Consider the following 16524-nt stretch of genomic DNA (forward strand, 5'->3'; position numbering starts at 1 on the left):
TATTTATACTAGGAAAACTCATTGAGAGCATTCTCACAATTGCAGAAGTGCTGTTTATTATTCAAATAATAGGTATACAAGTAGTAGTTACAAGCAATTAAAACACAACCTTGTCACCAAGAGTTAAAAATAAAACCAAAAACAGCTAGAAGAGTCAAATAAATGATAACAAATACAAAGATATTTGAAAATATATATCTATATAGATTCAAAGATACCAAATTTGGCAGGTTGAATATAAAATGATGCACAAGACATCTAGAATTATTTCCATTTGATGGAAGGACACAGAGAATGAAAAAGCATAGTGTAGGGTTAATGAGCGTTGTTTTAGGTAGTCCTAATTCGATGAAGATCTAAAACAAGTAGATACAGAATATATACTGCCAGTCAGACAATGTGGTACAAAAAGTGGAAACAAAAGTTGATACTGTGTGTTTAGTTTTAATTGTTTAGGCTATACAATGTCAGAAAAGAGTGAAAATGTTCATCAATTTTACAGAGACAGAGGACATCTCAAAATCAATCAAAATCCCAAATATATTCCATCTATAATTATATTAAACCCAACAAAAGCAACTAATGCTCCAATCTGAAACCAGCAAAGCTATTTGGCATTTTTCCCTGACAAATAACCAAACTAATTAGCATTTAAAATCATTGTTTTCATTTTCTGTCAATCAACTAATTGTGCCAACATTAGTCACGACGTAGAGAGCATATTCGAAGGAGGTCAGGACACTTGCTCCAAGTGTCAAACATCACTTTCTCACTCACACACACCAGCGCGCGGACTAAGAGGTCAATTTGGGGCGAGAGTGACAGAGCGACTGAGGCAACGTGTGACTCACTGACGACAGCCAAGGTCGGCTTTTCAGCAGAATGATCAAAGATTTATGGCCCACACCTTCCAGCCTTCTCTTGAACTGCAGGAGCAATGGCAAAAAGAGGCATGTTTATGAGCACACAGCAGCCCTGCAAGTAGCCCAGCATACATCAAATAAGCGTGGGGTGGGTGGAGGGGGGAGAATAAAATGTTTACGACAGAGGTTGCCGATTGGATTCTAATTTCACATTCAACATTTACAAGGTGTAACTCTCTGCCCCAAAGATGGCCAAACATGTCGGGGTAATGGCACGTTGCTGCAGCAAATGACATGCTGTCAGACTTGGAGAACAGAAACACCCTCTTCTCCTCTCTGCTCCACTTTTATTCAGTGCATTCTGTCACATACTGTGATACATGATGGGGAAGACAGGTGGCTTTCTATAAAAGCAATGTTACTCTGACCACCCTGAATATGTCAACATACCATATCACAATCAAAATGCCACAGCCAAAATCCATAAAGCACCAGAAAGAAAGGCCTATGACAGACAGCACGATTTTTGAAATAACTGATTGCTTCTCATTCGTGAAATTACAACAAATGCTGAAACTCTCATCTGTGGATCAATGTTTGACAGCTATGAAGGTGTACATCTGCAAGTTCCACCACCACCTGCATCTTTAATATTCTTCTAAATGGAGCAAACCAGATGAGGCAGCAGCATGGAGATGATCGCTCACCGCCCGCCCTCTGCTGAGAATATGTGAGTGAGGAAATGTCAAACCATGTTTTCACATTGCTGATCAGATACAATAGTGAGCGTATAAATTCAAAATGGCCTGTTGAAGCTGACCATTTGTGAACTCGAGCATTTAAATAATACAGAGAAGACATCAGGAGAGGAATGTTAATGAGAAAGACTCTATTTAGGCTATGGAGACGGTTTATATGCACTCATTTTTTCTTTACTTCATCTTTAAAACTGTCCTTACCTCAGATGCACAGTGCAGTACAGTGTATTACTTAATAATTAATATTACTTATAGAATGGTTCAAGGTTGTAAAACGATTTTGTTTCTATATCTACACATAAATACAGCAGAAACATGTAAGAAATAAAACTACTAACTAATTACATATAAAGGGATTTTATCCCAACTTGTTTTTGTACCTCGATGTTGTGCCTCTAAATCACTGAAAATATGAATAATTCAATGTTTTAAAAATGTTTTTAACGGTCCACAGACATAAATGAGATACTGTGTGAAAGCCCAACATCAGCAATTTCAACTGGTTTTCTCAACTTGTAATGGATAGACTGCAGATTCATGTATAACTGTATAACATGTCTGAGTCTTTTATTTATTTCCCACATTTCATGGTTCAATCTTTTATTCTGGAGCATTTTTTTAAAAAGTGCATCCCCCATCAGGTTCAATTTTTTCACATCTGTATTTTGATGTAAGATGAAATATGTGCAATCATTTAAATCAGAGAGATATTGTAATGTTTTGTGAAGCACCCTCCCACACACAGGTGCCCCAGTGCTGCCAGTGACTGTAAGATGTGGACAGCTCATTACAATCTTTGTAGCCACCCACAGGAGCCTAACAACATCAACAATGAACTCTAATGAGGCATGCCGGTGTTTTGTCAGCATGTACAGTCCTTGTGAAAGGAGACTATAAAATGCATTTGAAAAAAAAAATAACAGCTCACTCATAAAATGTAAATCCTCCTCCAGGAAAAATATCAGTTCCAGTATCTGTATATGATGGTTGTTAATTTGTGAAATCACACAAAATATGATCAAGGGAAGGGAATGCAGAATACAGTAAAATATATTCAGATGAGCTGTCCCACCAGGAAGGATGATGAGGAAAAATATGAAAACGACTCTTTTGCCTTTGCTCACTGCCGACGGTTACAGTCTCAGAATCACAGTAGCCAACCAGCCTCTGCCAAGACAATCTGAGGAAGCTCCAAGAACTTCACTCTTCAAGCCCCAAAATACCCGAAGTGGAATGAAAGGATGGGGGAGTCTGTGAGAAACTGAGGCAATCCCAAGAGAGAGAGCAAGAGAGCTCGGCTGCATTTCAATTACACCAATGCCAGATAAATACACAACACAATCTTGTTGGGGGACAAAAGCCTGTATTGAACCTAAACCAGGGCTATAACACCATCTCCCACACTCAGGATGGATTCTGGCGAATGTTCATTTTGAGGCTTTGGAAAACATGCCACCGTAAAGCTAACTGCAAGTTTGTTCAAACGCAGGGATTTGGACAGATCAATTATAGCTTAGCAAAGTTTGTTTTGCATAGAAATAACTGATTCCCCCTCTGAATCCGACAGTATCAACACAACCCTGTAATTTTGTTGTCCATCTCATTGTTCTGCATCACTATCTGCAGAATTGTGCAATTCACCCGCTGATAGTCTGTGCGTTGCAATTCCCCTGAGAAATTGGACACCTTTCCCCAAAGGAATAATCCAAAATCACTGTATCACTGTCAGGATACAGTGTAGGCTGAAATATCTACTGATCAGAACTGCAGTCATTTTAAAGAATTTGTCTTTTGTGTGTTGCGAGCATGTTACAGCACGCTGCAGAAATCTTTTTTATCTTTATGTCTGGCACACACAAATTCCATTAATGGCAGACACTTCAAATTTCACTCCAATGTCACACTTGCTCAACAAGCATTTGATCCTTTCCCTCTGGCTAGTGTCCACTAATTTCTGATGCAGAGCAGATGGAGGCTTTTGTGTGTGCAGGGCTTTGTCTGAGAATCTGTGAACATGGAGTGCATAATTGTGACAGTGGATTTAGGGGATTGACCTCTGTGGAAAACCAGCTACATTGGTTCTCTGTTTCTTTTTGTCGTTTCTCCCCCAGAACTGAAGCTCAGAGAAATCAAGAGAATATGCCCAAAACAATTGGGCAGACAAGAGTTGAGGCATACTGCCAGGCATCTCTTCTCTGTCCACTGCAAGCGAGAGGATCCCTCAATTACTCAAACAGGCATGTTTTTGGCTTGTTTATATACTAAACTGCACCTGATCAGATCTACATCCAGACATTTATCTCAATTCAGCCAGTTCCAGAAAGATTATCACACATACATATTGTGCATAGTGTGTAACCTGCAGCATGTAAAGAGTATCAACTGGTGGGCAATGAACAATTATGTACAGTATGTTTAAAATACTGATTTATGTAGAGTATAAGAGTCAACTGCTAAGTCAATTGGTCAGGTCTCTAATAAAGTAACAAAATTAGCAGATTCAAAATTATCCAATAGTCAGCCTCATGGCAACACTAGAAGAAAAGTCATTTGGATTCATCCTATGGGGAGAGCGAATGTCTGTACAGATTTTTATAGTAATCTAGGTGATATATATAAATTTAGATGTTTCAGGCTAGACCAAAGTGGTGGACAGACTGACTGAATGACCTCTTGAACAATGCCACTAACATGGCTGAAATAAAAACATTCAAAATTCCAGGAAATACAGTTTTACTCAACAACATTTTTCAAATATACTTCAAATTGCACATTTCTCTGCATGAGCTGACATGATACATCTGTACAACAGTGACTTCAATCCATGTTTTAAATACATGAACACATACAAACACATGTGCTGTTTGCTCATTACCATGTTTATGCAGATATGGCACTTCCATCTAGATGTTTTACAGAGAAACATCTAGTATTAAGGTGCACATTATCTTTTCTGCAAGTGCAAAGTGAAAATACTGGAAACTTTAGTTTCGTTTTCTTTAAATCAAAAGTAAACAATTCATAAAACACAACGTGTGTTCTTTTAATATTAAATACATAACATTATATAAAGCTAAACGTTATTCATCCCTGAAAACTGTAACACAGTTTCAAGCCATGAAGTAGTTAATACCGGGGTTTGGAAGAGTGTGTGTGAATAAAGCTGCAAATTAAATTCATTGGTCCTCAAACAGGCTCTTAATTTTCTTGTCTGCTATTCAGTTTATTTAACAAGTGAAAGCTGTTGAAGGAATGTCAGCAAGGACCTTGAGGGCTGCCTGGAGGAAAACACATTCACAATAAGTCCTGCAGGGCAGGAAAACTTTCCAGCTCTCCCTGCAGATTATCCATACTGCAATTTCAACAGGAAACAACAAATCAAAATTTATAACAAAATCAGAAGAGTAAAACCTTCAAACTGGAAATTTACATTTTCATAATAATTTTCTCACACCTTTACTCACCAGTAAACTTTTGCCCCCTTTAAGATTTCTTTAGGTCAAAAGTATGTAAGCATGCAGACAGGGTTATCCACATACTGTTAGTCATACAGTGAAGACTACATCTCACATGAATCTCAAATGCTTGACGCAATTTGTGATCATATCGGAAAATAAAAGCTACTGGCGAACAGATCAAACACTTCCCTCAGCATGGGACATTTGTCCTGAATGTTTCGCTCTCAATAGTCAGCCACATTACCTTTCAATATACCTTTGAAGAATCTCAATTAGACATATGTACAATTTAAGCTTCCTTTTGTTCAAGAGAGGTCATAGATAGTCTGTTGAGGTTAACACCCTTTAAGACCCACTGGGATGGCAAGAGCTGCATCTCACTGTGTCAACCAGCTCTGCATTAGAGAATGAAGCTCCAGTGTGAAGGCAGAAACTGCAGGAGAGATTTTATTTTGCCCACAGCAACATTGCCACCACCTGGTAGCTTTGATACATGCTGCAACTGCATTAATTGAAAATGTTCCTCTCTTCACTGACAGTGACCTGAACAGCTGCAAATGAAGCAGTGACAACTACATACGTACATGTGTTCAACAACTTAAAAGATCTGTAACTACCTGCACTAAGTGACTCAGAGAGATGCAACCAAAACATCACACATTTTAAAGGTAAATTGTGCTAAATAATTGATTATAGCCAATGAAAAAAAAACTGTTTAATTCATATTAGCCTTTCATCTATTGTATATACAAGTCCAAAATTGCATTGCATTGCATTTTTAACAATAAAAACGTAATTATCTCCAAATAATAACCGGATTCATTGCAACAAAGGGGTCATTTCTGATCTCTCCAAAACCTGTAAGTGATGTATAATTAAAATATGGTCCTTAACAAGTCCAGAGAAACCCAGGGTAAAGTGCCCTCCACTGATTTTTTTTACATAACTTTGATCAGTGTGCCACCTAGTGAGAAGTACAGGAGATCAGCACAGAGCAATCCAGGTTTCTCTTTCCTCCTTTGAGTCAAAGACTTTAGAAAAACAAATCTCAGGGGGAGTGCTGAACCATCGGCTGAACATAAAAGCCTCCGATGGCCCTTTGATAATCTGCCTGAGGCCTCCTCTTCAACACTTAATGAAACCACTCAAAGAGTGATTCTCACAAAAATTCCTCCACCCATCCAAGACACAGACACACACAGATAATTAATTTACAGATAAAAAGGGGCTCTCATTTCTATATACGGTGTAATTGTGTATCTAATGGCAAAAGGGCAGGTAACCGTCTGCTTTTACAAAATGTCAGGGGTCAGGAGACAGACAGTTTGAATCACTTAAATTGATTCAAAGGGTTAAAGATTAATTAAGGTTAGCATCCACAATACATCTTTTATAACAGTGTAATTCAATTACAGAGCAGGGGCAAGTAAAAGCTGCACAGAAAGCAGAGAAACCCTTTAACTGCCGTATATAATTTAAAGAAAAGCATACACCCTCAGGTCTCCTTACATAACAACCCTTTGTTGTTGTTCAGTGCACTCTAGGAGTCAACCGCTTCTTAATTTACTTCACTGGTATATCGACTTTAATGCAAATCTCCTCATCTAGTCCTACATCAGTTAGTAACTTCAAATATTTCCCCAGATCACTTCGATAAGTAAGGATGTGCTGCACTGAGCTGCATGCGATGGTGGAGAAAAATAACATTAGTGACAGCGACAGCAACAGCAGCAGACAAAGCTGACTTTAAACCCAACACCGCTCAGCTTTTGCATTGTGTTCTTTTGAGACTATTGTTGGAGGAACTGATACCTTTTTCCTATTATATAATAATTCTTAATCTGAACTTCACCACTAACTAAAAAAAAGTTAACTGCTAGTCTGTCGTAGCTGTGCTGCACATATCATACCATAGTGTCACAATGTCACCATTTGGCTGTTTATCCACGGGAATATGAAATATATTCCAGCACAAAATGGACCTGCGAAGGCAAGGTGCATCGCTAATAGCTATTTTTGAGCAGCAACCATAAAGCATGAAAATGAGTTTAAGGAGAAACTTTGAAGATACCTCTGGCAGACAGAAGAGAAGAAATCTCTCTGTATCAGCTGGTATAAGGAGGGGAAATAAGGATTCTCTCGTCTTTTCACAGTTGGGGTAAACACTGCTTGTTAGAGCAGACCTGTGTGAGCTCAAACATGACATTTTAAAAATCCAGAGGCTGCACGCTGGAGTGCCTTTCGAGAGCCAGGGCTACAGGTGGCACCGATGACAAGGCTGCAGTCCAATTAGGACTGTTTGTGAGCAAGTGTCTGGGCCTGTCTTTCAGGGTGGATGAAAGTGGGTCACTGAGTCTTTGTACCAGAGCACAATGGCAGGTAGCACGCAACTCACAAACTTGAAATAAGACAGATGGAGATTAAATAGCTGAACTTCAAATTTGCTCTAACATGGGGTGACAGTTCTGAATACATTATCATTATCAGCCACTTTGATGCTCAAAAATTCAATTTCAGAGCAGGTTTCTAATAGTAGATGAGCCACTCTGAGTTCAGACTGCAGGTATTGCCACTATCATTCATTAACACATTTCTGTGCAGGTAAACAACTCTGTGAGTTCAAAGGCACATCAACTCAACATATTAACAAGTCAGACATTCATGTATGGAAAAAACTGTTGCCACCATATTTGGTTGGCTTTTTCACTTCCCTCTCACATCAAACACTCCAGTGCTGGAGCGGAGGGCGCTGTTTAATGATGCTGAGCATGTCTCTCCAAGTACACGACTGTGGAGCAGACAGCTCCGACCAGGATGACATCAGAGTTGTGATGCAAAAACCACTCGACATAATTGCTGGTCTGATGCAGTTGTGAACCGGGACGGAGCCTGTGCCTCTGATCTATAGTCTGTATTCAAGGTCTCTGGTCTCAGCTCTGTCCACATGTATAAAATAACGTTAAAAATTCATGACTTTTCAAATCAATGGAGCAAACTGCGCTATAAAGGTCAGGTTATGTTAGCTTACATTCATCTTTCTGTACCTGTCAAATCCTTTTATATGTAACTCTGTTTGTCTTTGTTTTAAATATGTTGTTGTGATTTTCTAGACTGCTCCCCTCAGCATAAGTGATCATTTCAACCAGGAGAAATCAATAGGAATATCAAAACTAAAAGTTACCAGGAAATATATTTTAGAGCTGAAACAATTAGTCTACTAATCAATTAGTCCATCGACAGAAATTGAATCAGCAATTATTTTCATAATCATTCATTTCTCCAGCAAAAATACCAGAAATGTGATGGATTCAGCTTCTCAAATGTGTCGATGTGCTGCTTTTCATTGTAAATGAAACATGTTTGGGTTTTGGACAAACCAAAACATTTGAAGAAAATTATGATGCATCAATATTTTTTGGCTTAGGGAATGATTAAACAATAAAAATATTAATTAGCTGCAGTCTCTGAACAAGTCTCTGTAGGTTATGTAATAGGAGTTGGAGGAGTTCCACACAGTTGAAATAGTGCCTATATTCATTCGTTTATTTTTGCCTACCCCAAAGTCATTAACTAAACAAAACTGCATAACTTCAGCTAGATTTACCTACAGTTACAATTCAGTGTTACTCTATGTTCTCTCTACTCTCTTGTTTACTGTTTAGTTAAGTTACATAATGTCTTCTGTTTGCACTAAAAACACACTTGAAGACTGAAATGACCTTGATGTCAACAAGGTGGTAGGCTCACAGAGGTCGTGACAAAATCTAATTGGCTCAAGTGAAAAATCCTCAGTCAGCTGATGTGAATGTGATTTGATCATTAGAAGCAAAAACTTATACTAAGCTTTATTTTCTTCAGACTGATGCACCAGAAAATTAAGAGCAGATGAAGTTTTATTAGTTATCTCACGTAGCTTATAAAACCCACATATCAAGACGCTAATTGCCAGGCCTGATTCTAATTACTTAACCATTAAAGTCCTTTTTATTTTATTTTTCACCCACAATGTAAAGCTTTACTCCACTGGCAATATTTTCCTTTTTTTGCAGTGTGGCCCATGTGGCTTTGTTAGCAAATTAGCCCATCCTAGGGCTTTACTGCAATTCCCGGGTAATGAGGAAGGCATCTGTGTTTGCACTAAATTGTGTGTTTAAGTTGGTAAATTGGAAGATGTTTTTATCCTGGGATTGTATTCTGGTGGCTAAAGGGGCAAAGATGAAGATTGTGGAGCAGGGATGCTGTGAACCAACAGGTGCTACAATGCATTAGGACTGGAATCGTGTTTATAATGTGTACGGTCTGTCATTCACACCAGTGATTTTGAATGTCTTGCATCAGTCTGAGTTAAAAGAAGCATCACAGCGCTGCAGGCTTATGTAGAATTCACAAGAGACCCTCATAAGAGCATTAAGTGTAAGACGTGGGACCTTAGTGAGCTGTTTGCTTTGGCGAATTTGGTCTCGGTAACAAATCCTCTAACAAAACTAGGAGCTACTGTAATGTAATATGACAAACTAGTGACACCATACCCGATTTAAGATGTATTACCAAGGGGCATGAGTACAAAGCAAGCACTGACTCTGATATCTCTGTGGTGGTTGGATGGTTTCACAAATGTGAACACACACTCATTTCATTCCTTCCTACAGAATTATGGAGTCTCTTCACAATTAGCCTTTTCGTATGAAGAGTTATCGTGAGCTCTGGTTGCTTCGGTGCTCTTGTGATCAAGCCGCTTGAATTAAATTGAGCTACTCTCTGACATCCACGCTCTGTACACATCTTAAGAAACTCTTGGTATTAAAAGTACAGTATGTTCTTACCCTTCGTGGTAAAAAGCAGTATCAAAGCACACGTACAGTCAAGCTTCTCAACATGCAAGCATATATGATTTCACAGTGCAGTTCGAACACAGCTCTGCTCATTAGCTTTTACATTGTCACAACATCACTGAACTTTATGTACTGTAGCAAAAAAGTGTGCTTCTCTTTCTCAGATATAATTTATGAAGAGAACCTTTAAGAACCACAAATACACAGAGTCTATGTTTTTTTATACATTTTTAAATGGAAACAAATGGCACCATGTGAAATAAAAATAATTCCCTCTGTAGTTGTTAATATTTTCTGGTCACACACAGGGAGTCAATCCAACTGAAACTCTCATTCTCTCATTGTAACAGTGACGCACACAGTGTGCGCTGTCACTCCTATCCGTGCACAGCGTGCCCTGCATGTAAAAGAGAAGCACCCAGGAGAATAGGCCATATTTCATCACCACAGGAGCGCCTGCACTAACTACTGATGCAAATTTATACAGACTCACAGCACACCAGATTCTCCTTAGGATTGCTTTTTGCATCACAGCGCCGTAGTGCAGTGAGTGAAAAGAAGTGGGATGTCTGATGGAATTGGATAGTATTTACAGTCATTCTCAGCTGTGCAACAATGCTTAAACCTTTTTACAGCTCAGGTACTTTATGTTGCAGTAAGGTGACAGTTTGGCAGATCAGACTGAAATGTATTTCCTACAAATGTAAGTTCTCCCCAAGTTTTTAATTTGTTTGCGTGTTGACTGTTATTCCATCCCAGACTGCCTCTCCTCCTCTCTCCCTGCCTCCGTCTGCTTTGTGGTGTATCGTTAGATGAATGCTGGTGTTTTGGAAAGCGGCTCACAGCATGTGTCTGCAGAGGGCTGAACAGTGTAACTATAAAGGGTTTATGGCGGGCAGAGAAGGAAAAGGAGGCCAGCCGTGTTGGGCATGGCGAGGCAGATATGCGCAGTCAGCAGACACTCAGGCAGAGGGTTCAATGACACAGAAAACACAGCGAGGATGTGAATGGCACACTGCAAGCTGCTCTCGAGGTGTATGAATTCATTAAGAACGTTTTTCATCTGAGTGGATTTGAGTGTGTTTTGTTGGTTTTTCTGTCAAGCACCTTATTAACAATGTGGAAGGAAGGTGAAAATTCACTCAAACTTTCACCACACATTCACACAATTACAAAAAAAAACCTCACAGATGCACACACACAATCATACAGATGCCAAGATGAGCAGGATTAGCTCTCCCTGTGAAAGCTGTTGTTGTTTGTACCTTAAACTCTTTCCTGGCAGCTCGGTGTGAACACAGCAGATCGAGCACTGACTTAGCTGCTTTAAAGTGGTGGAGATGAGTAAACTATTAAATCCGGGAGATGTGTTCGCTGAGCGCACAGTATTCAGCTTATGTGCAGCCACTTAAAATTTCGCAATAACCTCAGTTTTCTGTGAGTGTCACAGAGAGATAGAACGAGAAAGAGAGGGAGATTAAGAGAAAGAGTAGGCACAAGAGTTCAGAGTCCAAGAAATTACTACTGCAATGTTACTACAATCCTGTGAAACAATGCAGCAATATATATAATGCCTTAGAAACAGCAAGGCGCTTTGTTTTCTATAAATCCAGGAGATACAATAAAACACATTGAGTTTGGTGGCATGCTGTAGCAACAAATTGCTTTTTTGGGGACAGGGAGGGATGCAGTGACCGTCAGGTTGAAATTAGTTTTGCGAAACAAAGTGAAGCATTGTGTCCCCTTTTTTAGAAATATAAAAAGAAAGTTCATTCTTCACCTTGGAAGCTGTAGTTGACAAAAAATCTCTAAAAACTGGACAAACGTCTACTGAGGAAGATCATGTGATAAAGCTCCAGCACAGCTATTAAATGGACCCTGTGGTAAGATTGTTTTGTCAGATAAATACATAAATATACCACCATTTTTGTCATTGCTATCGTACCTACTGACCCCCACATTTCTGAGGATGTGCAAAAACAACACTCCAAACATCAGCACCTGACACAGTTAAAAGTAAGTAAATCTCTGGCAAAAATGGACTTCCTGTGTATTTCTACGGACTGATAAAATACCAAAAACATAATTAAAAAACTAATTGTAAAGAATGCAAGTTTATAAAACATGTATCAGAAACAATGGATGTGGTAGCAGTTTATTCTTGGGTTGGGTTGCTGTCTTCTTCACTGTGCAGGACTTTTCGTACAACACAAAACCCAGTTAGGACCTCCATCTTGGAGCACATGTTGCATCATACTACTCTAGCCAAGAACCTGTCATGCTGTGAATAACTGTGTAAGAGTTCATGAAGCCCAGCCTAAATACAGTATCTCCTGTCAGTCAAGGAGTAGACGCTGATCTCCTGTCAAGGAGTGGCTGCGTCGATTCTGAGAGAAAATAGCGAACTGATGCAGTCAGTGAACTCCCATTAGTTTATTGATCATCCTGAGGGAAAGTGTGCTAATGAAGATACATGTGATCCCCTGCCACAAAGAACTACAAGAGCGTATTCAACTAAATGCATACATTTATACACGACAACTCAATAAAACAACTCTACTACTACACATTAAAAACAGCTCGTACATGTATTTTACCAAGTAATTTATCTTAAACTAAAACATTTATTTACAGCAGCTTATGTAGCATTACGAGATTGGTCTGACTGGCCTGGGGCTGTCCATGTGTGTCGGGATGTACTGACTGACAGACACGCGAGGGCCACTTCTCTCAGCTCACTGGGGTTCTTAAATCCAATATGGGGATTAGAAGAGAGAAGGAGATCTAAATTAGGCCTGTATTCTACACTGCTGGAGTGATTTTCAGTGCTGCTGGGGATACCCAGGGACTAGGATCAATAACGTAAGCAAGAATATCTAAATCAGTGTGAGGGATGTAGTATTAGGCCAATTCAGCAGTGGCCACAGATAGTATTTGCATATATCTGATTGGGCCTTTAATGAAAAAAGGAGGACGCAAGTGTATCATATCTAGCATAAATTATGTTAGCCCTTTTGGGATTAGTTTCAGTACACACCTGCACTGAAAATGACTCAATTAAAGAAGCACTTTAAGGAGCCTTTGTCTCTCTGAATTATATTACTATTAGGTTTGATGGCTAGCAGCCCAGGAGTCTAATAAGGATGAGAACGTTGGCCATAAGCCAGCACCTTGACTGCCCTGAGCAGAGACATGAGGACGGCTCTACACATAAGGGAGAATGAAGATATTCAGAGTTATAGGTGTCTGTGGACCTCCTGAACTACACTGCGAACAACCTTACACCATACCTATCCTCACATCACTTTGGTCCAGTGGAGCAGAAAGGTGACTGAAACCACTGCACTGTCAGGGCCACGGTCATTTGGGCGAGAAGGAGGAGAGCCTGAGCTTGCAGGGGATTTGTGCAAACGCAGTGATATAGCGTGAGGCTTTTTTTCCCCATGTAACTGTGGACCCTCATGAACTTTTTGTTGCCGCAAGCAGTTTAAGGGCAAGAAGTAGGACAAAATGTTGGCAAAATTTAAAGCAAAGATAAAGAGGAGGGAATTCAACCAGCAATGAGGAGGCAACACAAAGAAAGTCAAGATGGAGTGAATAATGCATGTAGTTCTCAGAAACAGCAGTTCTACTTGCCATTTGCCTGGGGCAAAATTATAGTCGTAGCAAAGATGCACTAAAGGAAAAGAATTTTGTTAGGACAAGAGGACACGCTACACTTTGTTGTCTATATATGTATTAGACTAAGCACTTCTCACTTCAATTGCTCTACTGCTGAAAGGCTGCAAATTATAGCACACATCTATAATTTTAAGATGCTTTTGCACTAGTGTGCTACTAACAGTTTTTTTTTCTTCTCATCATATTTTAATTTGCTCACAAAGTTGTTTTTTATTATTTTTTCTGAGTCACTTAGTATAAAACCCTATTTCAGTCCAATACATCAAAACACAACAACAGCAGCCTAACTGGAACTGTGATTTGCATATCTGTTAGATTTGCCCCTCTTGGTTGTGCATCCACTCTGACAACTAACCCATTCATTGTGGAACAATCAAACAGAATTTGCATATAGTTTTGCAGATAGTGTATACACACCGCACCGGACTTTGAGGATAAGAACAAACAGACACAGTGGCCTGAATGAAAACAGATACAGCATTTCTACAAATGAGTTAGTCATGTATTTTAAAGGACCAGTGTGTAGGATTTAGTGGATATAGCGGCGTAGTTGCCGATTACACCGCCCTCGCCTCATCCTCCCCTTCCAAGTGTGTAGGACAAGTTTGACCATGAAACTTGTGAAGAAAACAAAAAGGCCCTATTTAGAGCCAGTGGCTGTTCAACATGGCTGCCTCCGTGGAAGAGGACCCGATCCCTCTGTAGATAAAAACATCTCATTCTAAGGTAACGATTCTTACATTCAGGTGGTTATACACTAATTAAAACATATCTATGAATATTATATTCAATTTCTGCCAGAAGATCCTTCTAAATGTGGAATGTACTGGACCTTTAAGAGGATTAACAGAATGTGAGAGGCTGTGCAGGACAGTGGACTTTGAAGTTTTATTTCATCAATGAATACCATACACCAGTGGTAGGATGAATTTGATGAGACGATTAATAAGCAAAGAAACACAAGTGGAAAACACATTTTTTTCAAAACATGTTTGATTGTTCTGAATCTGAATTTTCTAATCTTTGTTCTTTCCTGAATTTTTTATGTATTTTAGAGGATGAGGTGGTGCTGTTAAACTGCACTGCATTATACAGACAGATGTTTGTTATTTAGCCTAAGACAAAATAAAATAAACATTTTCTGTCTGCATAATGAAATACAAACAGAAGCCTCCAAAATGAATACCTAATATAAAGCTGAATACCTGTACAGCTCTCTAAAACATTTTTCAACAAAAAATTATTATAACCTTAATGACAGTAGCACTTTTTGCAGGACTGTTGTATTAGACTGCATTAGTTTTAGCTAGGTGTACCGAATAAACAGGCAAGTGTATATGGGATGTAGTCCCTCTTTATACTGTTCATAATCTAATTATGTTATGTATTTTGAAACATTTTCAGATATATAAAACTTGTACACTTTTATTTTGAAGGCTAGACTGCCTTAGCTGTCAGCCGTGATGTGATACGACTCCTCAGCTTTGCCACACCCTCTTCTAGTTTTACCTGCCTTTTATACAGTGATGCCCTGCAGACAAACCGACCCAGTCATACACACAGTACAGTACTGTGGAAAAATGCCTGCACACACATTAACACAAGGTCAGTATATCTGCATACATTTGAGTACTTGTATGCTGCGTTATATGTTTGACTTTTCCGTTACATGTTATTTGCACATAAATCTTGAGGGAATCTTGCCACAAAAACATGAAACATGAGAGACACACAACATATCAGCACCACTCCAAAACCACTCATTTAGAAAAGATGTTTCCACCGTCCGGTCTATCTGAAGCAGAATATGCATCAAGGCCCTGCAACCCTTTAACAGTAATACGCTCTTATCAACACAGTATTAAGCCCACAGATACATTCAAACAAAATGCATTATTTATAAAAGGGTGCTCCTGTGCAGAGAGGGCACGAAGAAAATCAGACAACAACAATCCACTGCGCTGGATTTTCATGTTTATCTTCTCAAATAACTCCACATATCAAACAGGCAAAATGAATCCCAACAGATGAAATCCTGCAACACAACTTGTTAAGAAACACATGTAAAGAAGCATGAATTCCAGCTCAGGAAAATAAGTGACATGTTCCCATTATTAGCTACACAAATGGCATCTTATCGGGGTTGTTGTTAATGACACTTTGAAACTCCAAACAGATACTGTCCTCACTCCAGGTGGTAATGAAGGGAAACACAGGAACATAAAACTGATGTGGCAGAGTCAATCTATGGGATGCAACTCTAAAGGCAGTTTTATTTTGGTATCTGCCCTGGGCTCTCCTCATTATCCATCATAACACTGTGTGAAGAATCACTTTGCATTTATGGTCCATAGAAAGCATCAAAGGCATTGACTAACAGGCCAGATGAGGGAGGATGCAGCGGACACTTTCATTCTGGAGGCAAGTCAGTCTCCCCTATTTTTCACCCAGGGAAAATATGTATTCTGACCATGTGCATTACATAATAAGATATCACACAAGTATGCTTCATTTGCAGCGCTCCAAGGTTGTCTTGAATGTTTCTGCGTCCATGAAAATCTTGATAGATTCTGTTTTCAATAATTTAGCTATCAGTCTGAGAGAATCTCTGATAGTGTCTCATTCTGTCAGACTCAACCTCAATAATACTGTGCACTTCCATTATGAATATATCTCAGCAAGAACCTGTGTTAATGCTGCTACACCTGATAGCAAAAAGCAATATCTACTTCAGAATCACACAATCACACTGAAATACTCAAACACATCTTCTTTGCTAAAACAACATTATACAGTTCTGTTCACACTAACCCAAAAAATTGCCTTTCTGATTTATCTCTCTGTATTTAAGTCTCTATAAACGCAGCTGAGCCACAGCCCTAAGTTCAACCTGAATACTGTCAGAAAAAGATGTGGTTTTTTTTTTTTTTTT

Source organism: Morone saxatilis, unplaced genomic scaffold (assembly GCF_004916995.1).
Source record: "Morone saxatilis isolate NCDOM2014 unplaced genomic scaffold, NCSU_SB_2.0 Contig18, whole genome shotgun sequence".
Taxonomy (NCBI): domain Eukaryota; kingdom Metazoa; phylum Chordata; class Actinopteri; family Moronidae; genus Morone; species Morone saxatilis.